At 39.3% G+C, this 21508-nt stretch overlaps 1 protein-coding gene and 1 long non-coding RNA gene across 13 annotated transcripts in view; both read right to left on the reverse strand.

The window, feature by feature from the left end:
• The window catches only part of RBMS3 (RNA binding motif single stranded interacting protein 3), a 697193-nt gene that overhangs the window by 378777 nt on the left and 296908 nt on the right, over window positions 1-21508 (reverse strand). The gene's annotated exons all lie outside the window — the stretch shown is intronic.
• The window catches only part of LOC149917443 (uncharacterized), a 46486-nt gene continuing 28044 nt past the window's right edge, over window positions 3067-21508 (reverse strand). The window contains exons 2-3 of the long non-coding RNA XR_016467715.1: window positions 6504-6631; window positions 3067-6261 (exon numbers count right to left, since the gene is read on the reverse strand). This is a non-coding gene — a long non-coding RNA (uncharacterized LOC149917443). The remainder of the gene's footprint in view (window positions 6262-6503; window positions 6632-21508) is intronic.

A 21508-nucleotide genomic window follows, 5' to 3' on the forward strand; every position in this document is an offset into this window, starting at 1 on the left:
ATTTTTAAGCACTTGAACAAACACATTGTGCAATTTGCCCAACCATTCTCCATTTTTACTTCGCAGTCACTTGATGTTCCACTGAATTCAGTATACTTTTCAACCTCTCCAGAAACAAGCACAACTTTTCGTCAGTACCCACTTCGAATGTTAGGCAGATCATCTAAGAAACTACCAGCTGCACAGAATATAAGAAGAAAGGATATAGCACTTTCCACTTCATTACTCTCATCCCTGCTACCTAGTGAGTACCTGTGGTTGCTCTACTAATTTCTGAAATATTGTTTAAGACCAGTGCTTCAACTTGATTTAAAAAACATTAAGCCAGTTCTGCTTGCTAAGTTCTTGGATGGAAGCTGTTGGACCACTGAGGTGCTCCAGTAGATCACTGAAAAATTAGCCTCCACCTAGAAACGTTCTGTGTTTCACAGTAGAGGAATATCTCAAACTGGTCACTCACATAGGGACCAGAGCTCCCCAGACTGTGACTCAGATACACCCTACTAGTAGAGCAGCATCACAAACTCTTATAGTTCATCAGCCCCTTGCATTTTGTGATTGCTTATACTTCTTGATCAGTTTTGATTATATAGTTCAGCAAATGTTAGACAAAAAATAATTAACCGTAAGTGCATTCATTACAGCTAGGCACCCATAAACTGCAATATGAACATCAACTACACTTCCCTAAGTGACAAGGAGTCCCTCAAGGCTCAATTACTCGCCTCTTTTTGCTCCATTTCAGATGTTAGCAGCCTTACTCTTTCTAAATGGGTAATAACTACCGATAACCATTTACAAGCAGCAATTAAGAGTTTTAAACTAATACCAATGACTTCTCTCAAAACTGAGACCAGGCTGAAACATTACTTATTTTTCCCAACTTTATAGATAATTATCTCAGCATGTTCAATTTGCAACAAAATATACTTCAGTAAATCACTATTATTCACTACATCTGTACAGCTAGTAGTTTACAGAAAGTGCCTCACTTGTAACAAGGATCCCACCTGAAACTGAGATAGGCATGAGCAAGCTTTGGATAATTTTTTTTTTCTGCAGCCTAGATCCAGGAATAGTGATTAATGATGGATGAGACTGTGTTAGTTCACAACATCTGCTTACACCTAAGTGCAGAGCACAAAGCATGGGGAATGAGTTCTCATTGACTCATCCTTTCTAAAAGTAACTTCTACTTTTCAATAGTAGAGCTCAGTCTGCCAAGTACACTTCCAGCAGACAAGAGAATAAATCACTATTCTATAGTGATTGTGCATTCATTAATTGCCTACTGCACATCCATATGTGTGTCTTCAGTACTCCTACAACCACCCGTTTCCTGCAAAAACTCAACCAAAAAGGACTTGTCCCAGCACACTCAGAAAATGAATACCCAAAATCAGAGCCAGACAATCACAGAATCACAGAAACACCAAGGTTGGAAAAGACCTACAAGATCATCCAGTCCAACCATCCACCTATCACTAGTAGTTCTTGCTAAACCATATCCCTCAACGCAAAATCTAAACGTTCCTTGAACACCTCCAGGGTCAGTGACTCCACCTCCTCCCTGGTCAGCCCATTCCAGTACCTGATCACTCTTTCAGAAAAGTAGGATTTCCTTATGTCCAGCCTGAATCTCCCCTGGCGCAGCTTGAAGCCATTCCCTCTAGTCCTATCACCAGTTACATGAGAGAAAATGCCGACCCCCAGCTCACTACAGCCTCCCTTCAGGTAATTATAGAGAGCAATAAGGTCTCCCCTGAGCCTCCTCTTATCCAGACTGAACAATCACAGCTCCTTCAGCCGCTCCTCATAAGGCCTGTACTCCAGACCCCTCACAGCTTCGTTGCCCTTCTTTGAACCCGCTCCAGGGCCTCAATGTCTTTCTTGCAATGAGGGGCCCAAAACTGGACACAGCACTCGAGGTGCAATCTCACCAGCGCTGAGTACAGGGGGACAATCACTTCCCTGTTCCTGCTGGCAACACCGTTCCTGATGCAAGCCAGGATGCCATTGGCCCTCTTGGCCACATGGGCACACTGCTGGCTCATGTTCAGCCGAACATCAATCAGAACCCCCAGGTCCATTTCCTCTACACAGTCTTCCAGCCACTCCACCCATACCTGTAGTATTACCTGGGGTTGAACCTTGTTGAACCTTATCCCATTGTCTTTAGCCGAGCTACCAGCCTATCCAGATTTCTCTGTAGGGCCTCGCCACCCCCAGGCAGATCGACACTTCCAGCCAACTTGGTGCCATGTGCAAACTTACTGAGGGTGCACTCAATGCCCTCATCCAGGTCATCAATAAAGATATTGAAGAGGACAGGCCCCAACACCGATCCCTGGGGAACACCACTCGTGACCGATTACCAGCTGGATTTAGCTCCATTCACTACCACTCTCTGAGCCCAGTCTTCCAGCCAATTGCTTACCCAGCCAAGAGTGTATCTGTCCAAGCCAAGGGCTGCCAGCTTCTGCAGGAAAATACTGTGGGAGACAGTGTCAAAGGCTTTGCTAACATCTAGGTAGATTACATCAACATAAATAAAATAATCTCTCATCTACCAGACGGGTCACTAAATCATAGAAGGAGATCAGGTTGGTCAAGCAAGACCTGCCCTTCGTGAACCCATATTGTCTAGGCCTGACCCCCAGTCATCCCACACATGCCACATGATCTCCCTCAAGACAAACTGCTCCATAATCATCCCTGGTATCGAGGTCAGACCAACAGGCCTGTAGTTTCCTGGATCCTCTTTACAACCCTTGTAGATAGCAGTCACACTGGCAAGTCTCCAGTCTTCTGGGACCTCACCAGTCAAGAAGGAGTGCTGATAGATAATGGCAAGCAGCTCGGCTGTCACCTCTGCCAGTTCCCTCAGCACCCACAGGTGAATCACAGGGAAATGGTTTTAAGTTGAGAGAGGGAAGATTTAGGTTGGATGTCAGGGGGAAGTTCTTTACTATGAGAATGGCGAGGTGCTGGAACAGGCTGCCCAAAGAGGTTGTGGATGCCCCGTCCCTGGAGGTGTTCAAGGCCAGATTGGATGGGGCCCTGGGCAGCCTGGTCTAGTATTAAATGGGGAGGTTGGTGGCCCTGCATTTGGCAAGGGGGTTGGAGATTCACGATCCTTGAGGTCCCTTCCAACCCTAGACATTCTGTGGTTCTGTGAGTCTCATCTGGCCCCATGGACTTACGATAGTCCAGCTGGAGTAGTAGGTCTCTGACTGTGTCCTCCTAAATCGTGGGGGGTTCAGACTAGAGTCTGAACATCAATAAACATGCAGATGTCTGACAATCTGCAAAAGGGACAACTTTCAGAGAAGTTCCAGCAGAAGCATCTTAGCTGATCACAACATGGAAACTGTCATTTCACACCACAGTGGGAATAGGAGCACCTGAGCACCAGAGGCAATTAGGGTTACACTGGATGATAAACACAAAGTCAAGATTTCAAAGTGGTCGTCAAAGCTCACTAGAAGTATTTCCCATGTCATCAGAAATCCCTTTTCCTATTTTATTTTATGTTAACAGAACGAGTCTTAGCATTTCATTTTATTTGTTTATTAAAGAATGAGGCTTTGTACTCCATTTTATTCATTTGTCAATGATTAAGTCTCACCATCTCCATTAACTAGAATCATCTATGTACCAAATGGTCATTTCTGAGACTGCAGGTAGTTACTGCAGACAGTATTTTGAAGATTTTGCCTGTGTTATCACTGAAGGATTTACCTTGTTTATGTCTCTCAAGGTTCATTCTGAAAGTGGAAGCTTCCTTTTCAAACTTCTTCCAACTGATTTCAACCTTTTTACATCACCCCCATTTCTCTTCCCCAAGGATACACAGCTTGTGGCAGAACATACATATAGAAATAGAGTAAAGAAAGTCCTTTTGCTGTTGTTACCCCAAAACCCAGTCAAATGACAAGAACAGCAAAAAAATAAAATGAATTAGCGTACTGTAAATTACATTAGACTTGGATTTTCAGGTTAAAAAAACCAAGTTATTGATTTGATTGAAACAATATAAAATTGATAGGGAGATTGGACATAGTGCTTGTTTATTGTTTTTTGTTTTGTCTGTTTTTTGGGGAGTAGCTGTGGTACTTCAGTACTCTAGTCAGAGAGGGAGAAAGGAAAGCATGCGAACACTCCCAACTTTCTGTGGAGATGCACAGAAATGTGCTTGAAGGGGACTAAAAGTTATTTGTTTTACAGCAGAAACTTTCGCATGCATCCTACTTTAAAATTATGTATCTAAAGGTAACATCTGTAGTAATCAACCAAAAATGCATATCTAGTCAACAAGGCTGATCTTATTGCCATGATCTCTGATGCTGAGCTCATGCACATGCTGACTTGAAAACAAAGAAAATCTAAACCCATAAGCTGCAGAAGACAAACTGCTTGAGAATGTTGATTCCTCTCTTACAAAATGCCATCAGATCCTGACAGTCAAATTCAGACATGCAAGGTAAAATGTTTCAATCTCTGCATCCCTCTGGTCTGTCTGCAGTGCAATGTACAGCCTCAAACAGCCCTCAGTAAACAGTCTTCTCATCACTCTAGCCTGGGTTGAATTTTAATCAAGGTCCTTTAAATGCCATTGAACAAATCCATATACTATGGATTGCTCTTTGTATGTCTCTCACCCACCTCTATTTGGAGGGTCATTTATTATTTTTAGCAAACCAAAACAATCAAAAGAAATAGTACAATTACAGCACATCTTGAAGCAGGGAACAGTCATTTCTGGTGATTTTCTATCATATATGAATGAAGCTATTATTCCTCTACAATGACACAGTACATGCATCCCTGTGTTAGTCACACAAGAGAAGAAGCTAGATCTATCTCATGATTAAGCACTACTTAAGTTTTCAGGCCATACACATGTTAAACTTGGATTATACAATTTGTGTACTGGACACCAACGACAACCAAAGAATAGGAATTTGAGAAAAGCTCTCATCTGAATAGTACTAATGAGCCCATGTTTCTAAAAGAATGATACATGTATGATGGAAACATTAAATTTGCTTCTAAACTGTGGGTTGTTTTTTTTTTTTGTTTTGTTTTGCTGTTGGTTTTTTTTGTTTGATTGTTTGGATTTGTGTTTTTTAATTTTTAATTTTTATTTTTATTAGAAAGCCATCCCAGAGACTCTGTGCTCCAGTTATCAAACCAGCAGTTTGATCCCAGCAGAGTGATAGGCTCAGCAAAAACTCATTAGAAAATGGTGGTGAGGAGGGGAAACATGGTCCTCATTTTCCTGCTCTGTTCTGCAAGGAACTATATTTGGGAAGTATAAGCCAGTAGACTGCTGATGCTACACTTTTTTCCCCATCTCCCATAGATGAGTCAATTAATCAAACTTTGCCTACTGCCTGTCAAAAGCCTGTGCCCTCTTGGTGAATACAAAAAGAAGGAACTTGCTCTTCCTCCACCTGCACATTGTCCCTTAGTTAAGGATTGGTTTCAGTCACTTAGGGAAAACATCATTTCAAAGTGGTTTAACAGCTTTATAAAAATCTCCTTCTGTGTCATTCCCTCCCTGCCTGTTTAAAGCCATTCCCCTAAACAGAGGCACAGGGCTAGACCAACATCTAAGCAACTATCCTTAAAGCCAAATGGCGCAGTGATTTGAACCCTGACACCTTCCTACAAACTGCTGCCCATAGCTTTGGAGCAAGTGTCACATGAGCCATCCTGCAACTTCTCCAATTAATTGGGGAATGGACAGATGTTTGTTTTATGACTTTGGTGAGTCAAATCATTGTGTTTTGAGTTCCTCACAGATACAGGTCAAGGTCAAGCCTTCAGTATTCTTCTCCTGACTTCCATCCCTGCCACCAACCAGGCAGCCAAAGCAAAGAGGTCCAGAAGGAACAAAGGACAATTAATCAGAAAGTCTGTGTCCGAAACCCCAATTTCTCTCCATCACAAAGACAGTAAGTTAGATACAGATTTTCCATTTTCCTTTCTGTTGATAGTAACTTTTTCACAGAATATTGCACTCTGGTATCACTGCATACAAGGCACTAATCTTATGAAAACAAGCAATATACAGTATCCAATCCTGCTGCAATGTAACCCAAATCGATGGAGTTAAAAGGCAAAGGTACCATGCCCAGATTTGGCAACTGGCCTTTAGAATTTCAGAGTGAATGGATAGTCTCATGGCTACCAATTTTTGTAGTTCTTCAGACTCCAACAGGGATAGTCAAAGCAGATCTTTCAAGAAATGCACATCTGAGAAAAAAAAAAAAAACGGTCTCCTTGTGTCTGCATGCCAAAAGAACTTTTTCAATTGAAAAGAACATCACGTGATAAAATGTTGTTTTTCTTCTCCATTAAAATAACAGGTATCTGCATCTATGATGGGAAACAGCTGCACGTATTCTTAGTAGACTCAAGAAGAACTATTCTTTGAGAAACATGCTGAATTCTCTTCCCAGAAGAAAATAAAGAAACAAAGCAGAAGTTTTCCTTACAACTTGAAAAGCCTGAGGAGCTGGATTTGTACACAACTGGACCTCAAGTCTGCTGATACAGGATATGCCTCTTTGTTCAGTTGTCAATGGTGTGTGGTTAGTCAACATGTAATTGGCACCAATTGCTCCTGGAAGGTATCAAAAAATAAAAATTAAAAAAATATGTAAAACAACCACATCCTTTGGGATGCTTCACAAAGATTCTGGGGAAGAAGTGTAGAGTTCCAGTGGGTCTGGTTTTCATCCAGTCACAAGGAACGTGTGAAAAGGGCTACACGTAGAAGTTTTGGAAGATTTATGTCAGGAAAAGAAAATACAGGCTAGGGCCATTGCTGCTACTGGTCACTCAGGCCAAAAGAAGCTCAGGACAAATAGTCACCTGACAAGGAGTTCAGAGTCTACTGAAATCAATGGAAAAACTACTACTTCCTACCATCTGTTCCACACACCTCTGAATTTTGCTCTGTGATTGACTAGTTTCTTTCACAGAAGTTATTTATTTCATATTATGATTTGATGAAATGCTAAAAATGACCAGTTGTTGAATATAACAAATTCAACCAATTCCCAGAACACTCTTGTTTGGGATTAGTTTCTGAATTAGGTTCAGACTAAGCATTTTTAGTTCTATTTTTATTTGCGTTGAAATAGATGCTTCAGTGTTTTTAGCTGTTTGAGCTGCAGCTGTTGCCATAGAGTACTTTACTGCAGCATGAGCAAGAGTTGAATTCAATGTTATTATTTGGAAAGTTTTTTGTTGTTTTTTTTTTCCCCACAACTATCCTGCATATATTTTTTTTTCCTAACAGTTCCCACAGCGTTTATGAGAGAATCAAAATGGTCCCGATTAAGTTCCTCAGCCCAAGCATACTGAAGTGAAGATATCCTCACACTTGTATTTGTGAAGATATTTTGGCTGCGGCTGAAGCCAATAAGCCACATTTGATTTCATTTAAAGTTGTATCCCTTCCTAATTTTGATTTGCCAGACTATTTCTAAATAAAGTAATTTTCTTTGGAAATCATAGCCTACAGTATCAACTAACAAAGAAATTTCTAATTAGAAGATCCATATCCTCCACAGTCATAACCTCTGGAGATTTGAAAAACATACAGGCAAACAAAGCATTCTAATTATTCCATGCCCTAGCGTTTAGGCATGGAACGCCTAGGCATCCTTCAACTCATGGTGATGAGTTTTGTGAAGTGAAATTTCCCAGTTCAACAAAATCAAAATGTTGGAAGTGGAAGAAACTGTTACTTCCATTCATCTAAACATGAAAGCCTTTTTTCTTTAGGGAAGTCAGTATACCTTTAATGAAATTTAATGGCAGAGAATGCCACATGAATTAGACAAACTACATACCAAAGATAATAGTTCAATTTCAATCCTCTCTTTTACTTTTTTCAGTTGTTTTCCTTCATGCACACTATACTCAATTCTGTCCCCACATGCATGATATTGGTGAGGATACTGAAATGCATTAAATAATTCAGAATAGCTAAAGGTAATATTTTTCTGGTCAAGTAGATAATTGTAGTGGTTCTCAAAACATTAATTTTTGATAGAGAAAGAGCATATTCTGTGGTTCTTCCCACTTCATAAACTGGCTGATAAGTATCTTGAAACATCTAAGCAAATACATTTATCAAATAAGGTAATTTAACATGAACAAGATTGTTTTCGGAAAAATCAATACTAAAAGGAAAAGTTAGCCTTTCATCCCAAATAGACTACAGGTTCACGTAGGCACTACTCTTAGTGACTTTTTGTGAAAGAATTGTTTCCATTTACTCTTTGACTTTCGGTTTCTCCGAGTTATTCTTCTAAATGATGGTTCTCTGGTTGCAAAACAGGATGATTTCCATTTGTCATCTTGATTACACAATGTATGCGAGGAATTAATTTTACAACGTAATATTGACTAAAATATTAATGGAAAGTGATGACAGGAACCAATCCAAAATAGCAAGATGCTTTTTTTTTTTTTTTATTAGCCCTGTAGTTTCCACCATTAAATAGCCATGTTCCCTTTAATTAGATTCTAGCTGTCGCAGAGCTAGGAGTCAAGAAGGGAAAAGAACCTTTCAAAGCATTAACAACTCAAGCTCTGCAACACATTTTAGGAGTCAGCGCCGCACAGCAATTCATTATGCATATGTAAAACTTTGCAGAAGATCACCGATCAGTACCAGAGTCTCGTTTCTTTAGCCTCTGAGTTGAAAATTAGAACATGGCATATAAGGAATTTTCACCTGAAGTTTAAAATGCCTGTATACATAGGAGTTTAATTTATTATTCTAATGACTTTCACAGCTTGAGATTCTCACTGGGAGACATGCCTGTATGCATTTAATAAGGCTGCAGAGATTGGGACTATTCCTGAAGGACTTTCTGAATCATTTCCAAAGCATCTTTTTATAGCTAGCAAAGTATAAATTATGTAAAAAAGCATTTAGATAGATATCATCAAATGTATTTGACTGTTAACCCCTTTTTGTTAGATTAATCTATAAACCTGAAAAAATTCACTTTCAGCATTCCAAAACCATGCTCTCCTATTTCGATGTGAAGATGTAATCATTCAAATAGCTGGGGCATGGGGAGGCAGGGGTAAATCTTCATGCTGTTCTCATTTGCTCCCCAGAGATCTAAACAGCACGTTCATGAAAAATCTTCTGTCCTCTTACTGCAATGTCTGTAACCCTCAAACATAATTCACAATCCCCAGGCCTTAGATTTCTGGAAATACAGTAAAAAGATCTGATCCACTCTCCTAGTAAATGGACGTTTATATCTGCTCTTCTTTCTAGGATTACATAATCCCAGCTTTTTGCAGATACAGGAAAAGAAATGTTCCCGTGATCCGTATAAATCATCCAATAGCAGAGACTAAAGAGACCTAATGGTAGAAAACAGAGTTCCAATTAAACCACATACTTCAACCCCCCCACAGATAACAAGAGATCAGTGTTGGCGCAACAGTTCTGTTTCTTTTCAAAGTATATTTCATCACCTCTTCAGAGTTCACATACCATGACAATGAATACTAAATATTCATACAAAGAGGAAAAGAGTGTGAGATTCTTTAGACTATCTACCAAAGGCTAATTCCAAGTCAAAAAAATCTTTCTTCTCACTAGACAGTCAGAAACAACACACTATGCATTTCTGCCAGTCAAAATACTCAAAGAATTGTACACACACAGTTTCAGTGCCCTTGAAGCTAGACAAGATCATTCAGCCTCAAACATGAACTACAGCTTGACCGTAATCTAGATTCAGAGCTGCATTCCCTCTTCCTCAGCCATCTCTAATTATGAGTAACTTTGATTTGCTTTTTAGCTCAGTAAACAGACAAGCTGGGTACAAGCATTTCTCACATCATGGCAGAGGACAGCATAATACACACATCTTAAGCGCTCTCTTCCTCCTCACAGCATTACTTCAGTTTTTTAAGGCATGCCCAAAAGAAGAGATCACATTAAAACATTGACAAGAACATTCACTACTTCTTCCTCATCAAGAATGGCTGTAGGACTCTAATTACAGAGGCATTTTGTCAGTTCACCACTATAAATGGCCAGTTTTCATACACACCAGCTAAGAAGAAACAACCTGAGGCTTATGAATACTTATCAGATGGTGTGAAAGACACCAGCATCACACTGCTGTCTGACTCAATAGCAGGGGACTTCTGGGTGTTATCTGGGAATGAAAGGATGCTGTCATTATTCCAAGAGGAGAAAGAGAACCAAATGAGGCTCCTTGCAAAAGCAGTCCAATGATACAACATTTTGATTAGAATACATGACACCAAGAAATTGTCTGCTGGCAACCACACATCTTCCAATTACAACAAGATACAATAAATGGGAATTCCTTTTCAAATGCTGAGTCTACTGGGAAATTTCTGAAACCTCAAGGTTCATAAGATTAAGGCCGCTAGAGCTGAAGAAAGTATTTGCAGCAAATACTTTTCCAGGGAATAAAAATTAAATTTTTCAGTTGTACATACATGTGCTTCCCTCCATTCGAGTCACAATCACATGTAGGTATAAGGATGAGTTACTCTACCACTGTGCAGTGGGTTTGATGTGCCTGCATTCTGCTGCCTGTCTCTCTGCCGCCATCCTTCTCATATTTTATGGATATCTTTTGTACTCACATTTTTAAAAAGGCATCACTGAATCATTTCTGTTTTGTTGGGGGTTTTAGCATGAAAACGTAACTCATACCCTTCCTGTATCAGTTTCTTTCCCTCTCAGTCAGCAACCAGACATTCCACTCTGAAACAAAGTGATTTTCCAGACTCCTTAAACAGTTGAAAGGATTCAAAAGATGTCATTCAGCTTTGTATGCCATGGGAAGTACCCAAATCACACAGCTGGAGAGATGATCTCCCTCTAATTAATTTAACAGTATTTTAATTTAACTGTACAACGGAAACCAATCCAAATGGAAAACATGACGGGTTTGGCATGGTGAACCCAGAAACCAGGGCCTGTATCTGACTTAGAAGGTACTTGGTTGCAGAACTATGATCACTCTGTGCAGGTCATCATCTCAAAAAGGTGTTAGTGACTATGCTGAGGACAGTCTCTCAAGCAAAAAGTCACTTGGCATCTTAAAATGTGTTTAAAAAAATATTGTTCTTTGGTTGGTTGGTTTTTTGTTTTGTTTTTTTAACTTGGTACATACTTCAATGGGAAAAACTCAAGTGTAGACTAAGAGACATTTTGTGATAAAATGTTCTACAGCTTCCTGACCAGCTTTACCTGCAAGTCTCTCCAAGCGGTCAGTGACAGTGAAAATTGGTTTAAATGCCTGCTGAGAGCCCCAGCAGGCCTGGAAACCGAAGTGACCTTGGATTAAGTTGAGTCATGGTTTGTAGAAAGCTAATCATGTACCTGCAAGTCCAAATAAAAATAAGCACATAACAGATGGATCGAGAAAGGGGAAGGAAATCAATACTAAATACACTGCAAAATGTATTTTGTATTTTGAAATACAAACAGAAACTAGCTGTGGTTCAAACTCAAATAACAGCTTCAGTGAAGGAAGGATTTCAGCTGCTGCATTACAGAAATACTTTACTTAGAAAATGTTAAGTTTTTCTCCACATTTTCCAATGAACTTTTTGACAGTTCACTTGAAAGTGACATTGTTCAAGTATTAAAAAACCAGACACCCAGAAGTAAGCAACTGTTTTTTTTTTATCATTGTTATTTGGTCCCTTGTTTATTTCATTATTTTCAATCTAAACACCTTTAAGTTAAGGGGAAAATACAATTAATCATGATAGAAAGCTTTAGACTTATTTGCTTCAGCGCACATCACTTTTTCAGCCAATTTTCCCAGATTAGAAAGCCCAGTACACATCCAGCTCTGCAGGTAACACCTCATCCCTGCTCCACGGCTCCAGGCAGCCTTCCTTGTGGAGGTGGTACTTGGACACACGTGAGTTTCTGAAGAGATAGAATAATTTCAGCAGTTGAACATGACTTGACTTTCACTGCCCAGATTTGTGACCAGTAACTTGTAATGACTAAGTGTCCAGGAGGGTGCAGGCCTAAATGTACCCTCAAGCAGGAGGCACCCCACGCTAGGGCCTCATCTAAAAGGAATATCACTGTTTTATCAGGTCAGTACTCCAGTGCCCTTGGGAAGCCACTCAGGTGGGAAATGTAATTTTTCTCTGAGAGTCAAACTCAGTCTAAAACTCAGGTGCTGTGTGGGAGTTTTAACCCCAACCTTCACTGCAGCTGCATTTTGCTGCATTCCAGAAGTGCAGTAGTATAAAACACCTCACAGCTGACCTGTGCAAGATTTCCCAAAGGTACCCAAATGAGAACAGCTCTAAGGGTTCAGCAAAAAACACCACCTGTCCAGACATTTCCCCTATGGAAAGCTGTGCTGCTCTCAAAATACAGCTCACTTCTCCCAGTTTGCAGCCATGTGGGTGAGTGCTGAAAGACTTTATCAGAGCTATTCATACAGACAAGGCTGACAGCAAACTTGTGACAGCCTTGTATAAGCATGGCCATGTTATAGTCCATGGTACATGGACTCTATTCACTGTTTTACAAAGCATCACATACATCCTTGATACTAAGGAATACAGCAATAGCAGAAGCAATAGCTTTAAAAATTAAGAAATGGTATTGATCCTACACTTATATTTGATTACAACTAGGCAGGCACTCTCTTATGCAAGAAGTTCTCTCCAAACAGAGCTCACCTCTGAAAAGCAGAGTTATAGCTGTTACTAAAAGATAGCCACTTACATCTTTGTGTGAACACACACACAAAAAAATTAAATTCTGTGTCCAAATCAGCCTTTGCAAATACGTTCATCTAAAAAATTAACTGCTTGTAATTGAATTTAGGATTTTCCTTTTTATGAACTCTCCCAAAGGTGTGTTAAATTCCAGCCGGATGCATTAGTTTTAGTGCCATTCTCTCAATCTCTTTGCAACACACTTTATTATTGTGCATCATAAATAAATTCTATTGTAAAGCAAATGCAAAATGAAAACCTTCAGTGGCACAATGCAGATATCAGGCATTCAAGTAAATTAAAAGACCTGGACCTCCTGATAGAAAATGTACAAACAGCAAACCAAAACAAAAAAAAAGGGAAGGAAATGGAACGGAAACTCTTTCTTTCTGATGTAAAAGTTCCTTATATTGTGAATAAGACCAAATCAAATAGTAGAAATTTGTGCGACTCAAACTACACTATACTAAAGTAGCTTCACAAGACAGCATATTGCTATGCTGTATAAATTACAGTTCCTTTCCTGGAGACAGTAAGTGCTAAGTGTTTTGTCTGGCTATATGGACCAAGAACAGCGTAGCAATTTCATAGCATTCCGTTCACACATTAAAAAAAACCGCATACTATTAACATATCCTGACTAGATTAAAAATCTCGCAAATGATTTTGCCTGAAATACCCTAGGATGAGATCTCCTTTAGGGAAATAACTTCAGCACCAATTAGTTTAATTGACAAGGAAGCCAAGAGAATAGAAGCAAAGAGACAGAGTAGACCAGGAAAGGCTCTGTTTCCACTTTTGCTGTCACATCCTGAAGTCTATTTGCTATTAGTATTTGCAGCATTCCCATCCTAACTATTTTTATTACTACCACTTTACAGATATGTTGAAACTTGAAATCATGGGAGACCAGCAGAGCAAAACTTCCTAAGGTATCAGCACCGCAGTCATGCCTGGTAATTTTTTTTTTTTTCTTTAAAGGACCCACTTTCATCACTTGCTGTTCCCTGAATAGCTGGTTTCAACAATTTTAGCATGCCACGATTGTTTCTCTTCACCCTCCAGGGAGGAAACATGGAGCGAATTTAACCTCCACAGCACCATAAAAGCTGTGAAATCTTCTGCTTTCCCTCCCCCACTGCCCCACCGTGCCCTCCAGAAGAAAACCGAGCCTACAACCCAATCAGACCTGTGACACTTCAGGGCCCCTGCTCAGGGGGGAAAGAAAAAAAAAAGTTGTTTCAACCTTGGGAATCATGTGGAATCCACATAATTTACTGTTTCCTGTGATTCATCAAACTTCCTTCTTCCCAAGAGTAATTGGTCACCACTTATTTATACACCACTGAGAGGCTTAACTCCAAAGGTCAGGCAAAGATTAAAAAAGGCAGATCATTTGTTTAAGAAATCTGGTGGGGCATTTTGTGTGTGTGTGTGTGTGCGCGCGCGCGTTTAGTTTGGTTTTTCAAGTATGGAAAGAAAAACTAACATGTTCTAAGCATGCGTTTAGGCTGTCAGAAAATACATGGGTTACCAGAGCTGTTGTGGAACCACACAGTGCATATATACAATGCAGAATCTTTAGCAAAGATCAGGTCTCAGTTTTAGGCAGGAGTAAGAAAACAAGCTGCTGCGTTGCATCCTCCCAGCACCAGCTTTGGAGACATCCTTTGCACACACTAAAAGAAAAGGCTGTTACACATACGGACTCATCATGCCTTGACAGCCATGTAGATTGGAGAAGCCTCGGTGTTGAGACCGCTTCTGCAGGAAAACTGTGTGAGCTTTTTTGTGTTTACATAGCAAATCATTTCATTCTCCTACAATAAAAACTTGTTTTCTTTACCATAATAACAGATAAGGAAAAGCAATTACGAAGCTAGAAGCCCAGAGGAGAGAAATAAAAACTAAAAGCTAGTCCTCAAGCTCCAAGTTTCAAATCAAACTGTGATTCTAACATTAAACATTTACTCTAAATATATATGTACTTTTAATATAAAAACACTAAGAGACTCTGGAATTGAATGCTTTCTCTAGCTAAACTTCAGCCAAAATCTAATTCTATCACCACACCTTACAGCCCTATAAAACACTGCCTACACAAAGGGATGAAGCAATATAGAAATACATGCTTGACTATGTTGATACCACATAAACTGCAGAATCCAGTTTGTGTCAACAATTAATTACCTGTGTTAAAGTTTTCAACAATTAAATGCCATAAAAACTCCAGTCAAATGGAAAGATCAACTATATAAGCTTCAATACACACCTATAGCAGTATACATGAGAACAGCATACATTAACAGAGGAATTTCAATCTATGTAGGAGCTAGAAAACACAGCCTAGCTCTTGTTTTAAGATATAATTACAGTATATCAAACTTATTTCATTATTAGTAACAGAAAAATAAACTAATAGAAGCTAAGATGATTGTTATAGAAAACCATCTCTTTTCTAAACCTCTTACAGATTCCAAAGATCTACTTTATGGGAACCAAAGGAATTCCAAACATCCTTGTGGGGCACTGCCTCAGGCATTAACTGAAATTCCCACCGTGATGGAGGGAAAGAGGAAAAGAAAAAGGAACAGAACTAAAAAAAAACCAAGATGCAGTCAACTGCATTTCAGATGACAAAACCGGATGGAATTAAATGCAAAGACCATTTAGTACTTTAATTTATGATTTGATTCTTTGCAGCAAAATGGCGCACACAGAAATCCCTAAAGATTTAGGAAAAGAAATCATAAATAATTGGTTTTGTTCATACATTAGGGTTTTGTTTTGCTTTTTTTGCATTCTTAATTTTAGAGTGTGTTAGGAAGTATTTGAGATAAAAAGCATAATCATAAACAGGAATCTGAGACAAAGCCTTCCCTTTTGCAGCTAAAATACTTCTTCAGAGTTTCTCTGTTTCTGTTTCGCCATGTACCTGCCTAACACTGGTCAGATGTATGGTCAAGATCATAGCCATTTTTTCAAATTAGTTCAAAGTACTCCTTCTACTCCAAATTAATCATTTTAATTATGCTGTCAACAGCTGCATCAGGGCTTCAAATCAAATCTGTTCCATTAATGAGATCCTGTTGCTATACATTTTTTACCCAATACCCTTTTAAATAGCTAAACTACATGTTAGAAGATTCTATTATAGGCTGGGTTTCATGTGGACAGTCATTTTAAATAATTTATAGTCTATAATCTGAATTTTCATTCAGGGATGGAAAAAATTCTCCTGGTAGTTCTGTCTTAGAAAGACAGGAATTTTTATGCCTTTCGTTGGAATTCTCAAAAAGTAACAGGGAAAAAAAAAAATCAGTTTTGAGGGAAGGACAGGAGATAAAGAAGACAAACAAAGAAAACTCGCCAGGATAATTTACTTCTTCCCTTTTTTGCTCTCTTTGATGAGATGTGCTGCTTCCTCTTCCTGCCTTTGCTTCAGCAAAACTGTTCTAAATTGGTAGAATTTTGACGCAACAAAAATATGTAACAGGAAGGTCACGATTTTGTTCTGCTTCTCTCCATCTACCATGTTCCTTTAAAGCTTTCAAAAGAGCCTATAGACAAGACTGTCAGGTAAAATTCACAGAACAAAAGAATGCAAATTGCCACCTATTACCTCCCAGGCACATTTCAAATAACCGAAAGTAGTCTAGATAAATGATAAGATCCCAGTCAATAGCTCATTTCTGCTATAACTCACCACACAGTCCTGAAAGGAAATACACTGCAGTTAAGCCAGCACTGATTACTAGACAAGAAAAATATAGTTACCTTTTAACCGTGGCATAGTAACATTTACAGATCAAAAACACATTATTAAACTCCCTGACTCACCGTGGTCTATGTCTGCTCAGAAATATTTCTCAAAATCTAACATTTCTAACAATGCAGCCCCTCAGAGCTGGAATATGGAATATCTCTAGTTTTCTCTCTTACTTTACCTTCCATAAATCCCATCTGTCTCTCAATGCAACCAAATACAGAAGGTAACACTTTTCTGAAACAGATACACCCTTCAACCTGCCACTGCAGCTAGGTTCCTACAGGCACAGTGCCTTGCCCTAACCCCTACGCTTCTGAAAATACCACCCTTGGGCAACTAAATCCTTGGCCTAATTTTCAAAAACCAATGAAGAGTCAGCAGTTTTTCTAATCACCGCACAGGAACTACCAGGGTGTTGGCAGGTTTGAATATCAGTCTGCTTATTTGAGTTCCTTAGGAGGAGTCTGGGATGCCGAATTTTACACAGTCATATTCAAAGAAAAGAGCTTTAGTCAGGCTTTTTGCCTGAAGTTTGGCCAAGCAACTTGCTCCTTAAAATGAGAGGCTGTGACATTGGGACCTGGAGGTGGCTGGCAGCGGTGGGTGGTAACACCAGGGAGGCTTGCCAAAAAGTCACACAGTCAGTGGGTGAGCTGCTCCCCAAACCCTGGCACACTACAAGTGAGCAGACAACAACTGAAAATCACAAATAACCAGTTTAAAGCATGTGAAAGACAGAACTTCACGCTACAACAGCAAGCTCATGGCATCTGCTGCTGCCAAAGGCCACAGAGACAGGTGGCACAAGGATGATGAGAAACGGATCACAAGCTATTGGTTAACTGATCCCTAGGCACATCATGAAAGCAATGAGCAGAGATGCCCCCACCTGTGCCAAACCCAAAGGCTGAGAACACTGGAGCAATCCAATGGGCCAGGCACGCACTGCTGCCACCCCTTGGAGTGGCCTAGCAGTTCTGCAAGGTCTCCAGCCTAACCCAGGAAGGCATTTCAGCTTCCTTATGCAGAAATGGCTGGGAGAAATGCAGTAAGCAGCTAGAAAAATGTCAAACCTTCAAAGCTGCCCCTGCAATAACCATCATCTGCTAGAAGCAAGGGCATCAACATACTTTGCTCAGTTTCTGACCCATTTGTCCTTCAGTGTCAGAAGGAAAAAGCAGAGTGGAGCCCTGAGAGCAACAGGAGCATCTCTCCTCTACACTCAGCTTCATTTTGCACAAACCAGTCACAGAGCTTGGAGCAGAGGAGAGCAGCAAGAAGCAGAGCCTGGTATTACACAGGCATCACTCAAAGCGCAAGCAGAAGGACTACTTCTGATGCTGAGAAAACAAAGCAGTAAGAAGCATGAACAGAAAGCAGAAAGAAAAAAGCACAACACTCCCTTCTGTATTTGATGCTGTCACTGTTATTGCCTTGTAGCAATGCTGACAAGTGATTCACCAGTGCTATCCAGAACAAACCAGCACCTACTGAGATGTCCTGAGACTCAGAGTTACTTACGCAAATGCAGGAGCACAGTATTGGATCCAATCAATTTGCCAAGTTCCAGTATTTAGATCAAGACCAGGGTTTTGGTCACCGGATATAAAAACAGAATGACTGGCAGCTCACTACAAGAAAGCTCATTATCTGAAGGTCAGATCTCCTCTTTTTATGTATTAAACAGTCCCTTGGAAAATGTCTTCTTCAGTGATGCAAGTGGCAAGAAGCAAATAAGGGGAAAAAGTAGAACAGTCAGGAATCTACTTTGGTTACTAGCTTTTGAAAATACAACATACACATCTATCCTTCAGGAAGACAAAACAGAGAAATAGCCTTATTGCTCAGATTCTATCCTGGATAAGACAACAAGAAAGTTGTCATAAAAATGCTGCTTCGTGTATATATGTAAGAACATCCTTATTAGTATTCTCCTGGTCTCTGTGTATAATACACCCCTGGCAGAACACTCCTTGAGGTAATTCCTGCTATCTGCAGAAACCAGTCCAGCACACCAATATTCCTGATGGATCCACATACAGATCCACCCAGGCCTGACAGAGGGCATGTGAAGGTGGAGGATCTGGGAAAGCCCTCTGGACAGAACATAGCACTGGCAGCGACATGAGCAGCTCCACTTCATTTGAGCTTAAAACCAGTTTCCAGCTGCTACTGCAGTGTTTTGCTCCATACTACAGTTGCTTAAGAACTCTCTCACAGGAAAGGAAAACTTATCATAAGGAAAGCAGTTCTCTTGCTGAAAATACCAAGCATTTGGGTTACGTAAAGAAGGAGGTAGCTCATTTATTGTCAGCAAATTTATGACTTATTTTATCAGTAATACTTGATGCGTGACAATGTTGGTATGTAAAATCAGCCAGTACCTGAATGGCTCTGAACAGCTACAAGGGAGAAAGCAATTATAGATGAGGTCAAACTCCAGGGATTTTCACAACTTTTATGCAGATCTGCAGTGTCTATTTTCATTCATAGAGTAAGTAGTGAAAACAATAATCAAGGCTGGATTTAAGTCCTTTGAATATCCCACAGGAACATGTTTTATAATGCATTGAATCTATTTAGCACTTAGAGAACATCAGTATCATCAGCCAGTTAATAATGAAGTCAAAGCATTACCCATTCAAAGTAACACAGATGAATTCTGTCTACTAGAAGTCTGGGCTCTGTTAGAAGACATTTTCTACATAAATTTTAATTGTGTAATCCAAAATATTTATAGCATGTATTCTTTAAAGTCTGTTATTTGACTTATATTGTGCTTTATAGAAAAAAATAATTTCAATGCAGAGTCAAATGGTCTAAGCATTATTTTGGCAACTTCATCTGCAAGGAATTCATCCTCCCTCCAACTTCATAATAGTTCTTGTGGACTAGAACTGTGCCTAGCAATTATTTAAGAAATATGACTCAAGAATCTATATATAGTATACAAACATTACTAAAATGTTTGCAAGCAAAATACTAAAGTCTTTTGACTTTCCCCACAAAAAAGTTAGGTTTCTGGTTTGTCTTTCCAGTGATGGAAAAGAATCTTTCCCTTAAGGTTAGAGATGCAATTCAAAGGACAGGTCCTGTCATGGTTTAAATCAAGCAGTTCTGGGCACATCTCTTACACTCAGCCAACGACCCCCCTCAAAGAAAACAACTCTTGCTTTTTATTTCATCAAACCACTTTTCCCTCTAAGAGCTTCTATTGTGCCATACTTTTGCACAACATAAACTTCAGCAGCAACCTACATATCCCTTCCATTTTGCCTTCCTTTATTGAAAAATTTCATTGGTCTCTATTCCCTTCTCCCCCCTCCCTTGCAATAGTGTCCAGGACAGGTTTATTCCTTGATATGTCCTTCACATCCAAACGCTAGACATAGGTTGTGCAAAGAAATAAAGGGATGTATGCTTCCTCTCGCTCTCAATAATGGGAGTAAAAAGCCACCTGATAAGATGAATCAGGAGACTTTTGTGCCATTTCTAATTTTAACATTCATGTTCAAGTAATGCTGATCATAGCTTTTTCTTTCCTAATGACGGTTTTGGATGAACTGTGTGATGTTTAGAGCTGGTGGAAGAACACCAAAAAAGCACAATGAGCAAGAGACATTGCTGAGAGCATAACAGGCTAGCACAGCAAAACCAGTAAGTACAAGATTGAAAAAGGGAATTAAACGTATGCATCATTAAACAGTTTATTCAATGTAAGATATTTTCAATAAATCAGGTTTTTTAACCTCTCCCAAATTTTCTTTGATAATCAAATAAGTCACATTGATCTAATTCCATGTTCCATAATGCTTCTTTGGGTACTGAGGGATAATTAATTATCTACTGAAGGAAAACTAAAATAACTGACTATTTTAAGAAGCTGTTGCAATTCTAAAAACATACATTGCTAATTCAAATTTTGGTCTCAGCAAAGCAATGAAGAATAACGTCTCTATATACTAACATAAAGATGTTCTCTTTCCCACTCTTTACAATCACTAGATACAGAGGGAAAGTTGACCAATTCCAATGCGTTTCCAAACAAGGAAAAGAAAATAGGATCAATTTCATTTTAGATACATTTCCATCTCACAAGACTTCCTCCAAGTCTCTCTGCATGCCACAGTGTTTATGCAAATAAAAATTTAAGAAAGCCCCAAGTAGACACATACTAGAACTGGAAGTATCCTTTCAGACCAGAGAAGATTGAAAGAAAAAAAAAAAAAGCCAACAAAGTCTTCTCCAGAAAAAAAGCTTCCAGAAATGGACTTCAGATGAGCTGTTCTAAGGTTTTTTCTGTTCTAAGCCTACCTATATGCAGATTCATGAGGATTACTGCTCCCAGCACACCTGCACACAGCTCCAAAAGCCTCTACGTAATGGCTTAATTGAATGAGTTACACTTATTAGCTTTTAACAAAGCAACTATTGATGAATTTACACACCCCAAAATTCTATGAGATCCAACAAATGATTTCTCAATTATCAGGCACACATTATTTATTCCTGAACTTCCATTTGGTTTTTTGTTGTGGTTTTCTTTTTTCCCCTGTCATTTGCCGGCATCATTGGTTGCTTTCTTTGTTCCATTTTCCTATAATTATTTTATTCTTCAGAGTTTTTGGTATTATTAAACTTGCTAGATCGATGCCATACAAGTGCAAAATTAAAAAAGAAAAATCTGTGCCTGAGGTAAATAACAAAGTTCAGAACAATTATTTACAGCATACTCTAGAAAGAGTAAGGCCACAGTGCACCTGAAACACAGATTAGCCAAACTAAGCATCTTCCAGGAGATCACTAAATTAGGTGGAGTAATGAGAGTTTAGCATTGCCAAGAGACATCACTTCTAGGAATTAAGGCATAAATGAGTATGCTACACTTGGTGTTACAGCTGGAAAGATTTTCATGGTGACAACGGGAAAAGAAACAAACAAAGAAGGAATGCTCAC

The sequence above is a fragment of the Phasianus colchicus genome, chromosome 6, assembly GCF_987193195.1.
Source record: "Phasianus colchicus chromosome 6, bPhaCol1.hap1.1, whole genome shotgun sequence".
Lineage (NCBI taxonomy): Eukaryota > Metazoa > Chordata > Aves > Galliformes > Phasianidae > Phasianus > Phasianus colchicus.